Below are 2,500 nucleotides of genomic sequence, written 5' to 3' on the forward strand. Positions count from 1 at the left end.
CATGATTTTATTCATTCTTAATGTGTCTATTTTTTGACGGCCCGTTTCATTATCACCCAAACAAACAAAATGGAAAGATATATATTTTTAACTTAAAATTTTCGTTTTTGTTAATTCTATAAATCAATATGTTTAAATGTCTATTTGCATTCTATCAATTTTGTTTACAAGTCACTCAGTATCTTGAACGAGTTATAACAATTCAAGCTGTGTATATATTATTTTGGGCCAACCTATATATATATATATATATATATATATATATATATATATATATATATATATATATATATAATCAAGTTGACACGAAAATGTTTGCGATTCTTTAGCTTTTAAAGCCAGATGTCTTAAAAATCTATTGATCAAATTAAGCACCATCAGGATCAAGATACTTTTGCGAATTCGAAACAAGTTATCCATGCCAGTAACGAAAAGATCTTGTGTTCTTGTGGCGATGAAGTCGCTGAAGCCGTTTTTGATATCGATGAGGTTTTTGAAGCATTTCCTACGCAATAAGTTGTTGAGATACTTTAAAAAGCGGTAGTCGTGAGAGGTCTTGAGAGTATGGCGGATGAGGCAGTTTGGAAGCACAATTCGTTCAACTTCTTCTTGGTCGGGTTAGCAGCGTGCGGTCAGGCATTTTCGCAGTGGAGAATTGGACCTTTTCTATTGACAAATGCTGTCTTTTTCGAAGTTTCTGATGCATTTCATCCATTTGTTAACAGTACTTCACTGCCGTCAATGTTTCGCATGTATTAAAAAACTGTAATAGATGGGACCTGTTACAGACCGCTAAACAGTAAGCATGACTTTATTTTGCTACAACTCTGGCTTCGGGAAGTGTCGAGGAGCTTTGCCGGCGTCTAACCACAGAGCTGAGCATCGCCGGTTGTCGTAAAGAACCTACTTTTCATAACAAGCCATAACTCGGTCGAGAAGGGTCGTTTTTGTTGCGTGAAGGAAGGAAAAAATGACACGCTACAACGCTTTTTCTTTTGGTTGTCGTTCAATTCGTGGGACATCCATTTGTCAAGTTTTTTTGTCTTTCCAATCTCTCAAGAGGTTGGAAATCGTCGTATACGTTACGTCTAGTTCAAAAGCAAGTTCTCGAATAGTTGTGTCTGGATTGGCTATAACTAAGTCTCTTAATTGATCCTTGTAAGCATCCGATAGTCTACCATTACGCTCATTATCTTCAAGACTCTCGTCGCCGCCACGATATTTCTTAGACCTCTATTGTACTGTGCATTCAGTAGTGGTTCTTGGGCAAAAACGGTTCGTTATATTATCGCGAACTGCTTCAGTAGCTTTTCGGCCTAGCTTGAAATGAAAAAAAGAAAATTGTGCGAATATGATTTTTTCCATGTTGTATTCAACATCCCGAAAAGAAGACATACTTGTTTTAAAACAATTGTAATTTAAACGATTAGATAGATCCAAAGACGCTCTTAAAAAATGATATATAAAGTAGAGGTATTATAACGAAAACTTCTTTGAAAATACATCATTTGGAATCAAAATAAAAAAATTCTGCAAGAACCTTCTTGTCAATCTTATATATGGATTGTTGACTAGTAAACATGCTTACTGTACTGTGGATTAAACCGTATAAAATTGTGTTGTATATTTCTGTTAATTACTACAATAGATGGTATGTTTATTTTTATTGGTATCATTTTAGATAAAAAAAATGTGACCTTGGATTTACTTGAAAGTAATCTACCATGTTACCTACCATATTGCCTAAAATATATATTCTAAATTTAATACTACTCCGTTCTTTAGTTAAGATTATCCTGTACACACACACACACACACACACACACACACATATATATATATATAAACAGAGTGACCAAAAAAAACGGGCCCCAACTCTAATTAGGCCCCGTTTCTTAGTGTTTTGTCCGAAAGAAATGAAACTTTGGTCGTAACTAGTTTATTATATTCAAAACATTAATTAAAACAATAGGGTCTTTGCCCTTTTTTTCTCCGTTCTACAGTATATGTTCTAGATGGCCTCCATTTAGCTTTTTTGGTCACCCTGTATATATATATATATATATATATATATATATAAAGTGAGAATGTGTGTAAGGACAATTCTCAACCTATATACTCAACAAATATTTTATCTACAAATTTCAAATAAGGTATATATGGGATTCAAACATATGGAAAACTTTTTAATCGGTTTTCATCCAGAAACAGGGCTGCTAAGATTTCAAAATTGAAAAATTGGTACGTGAGAGGGGGTGTCCTCGAATTTTTATTTGTTTGTAAACTGTTTCACGAATGCGCATGTGCGGCCGGAAAAATGACAGCTTTTTCATACGTAGGCTCAGAAAAAAAACTTTTATAGATCGTGTACAACCTATATCCTATATATATATATATATATATATATATATATATATATATATATATATATATATATATGTGCATATGTATATGTATATATCTATATGTATATATATATGTATATATATATATATATATA

The sequence above is a fragment of the Euprymna scolopes genome, chromosome 33 (assembly GCF_053919585.1).
Source record: "Euprymna scolopes isolate OS-2025 chromosome 33, ASM5391958v1, whole genome shotgun sequence".
Lineage (NCBI taxonomy): Eukaryota > Metazoa > Mollusca > Cephalopoda > Sepiida > Sepiolidae > Euprymna > Euprymna scolopes.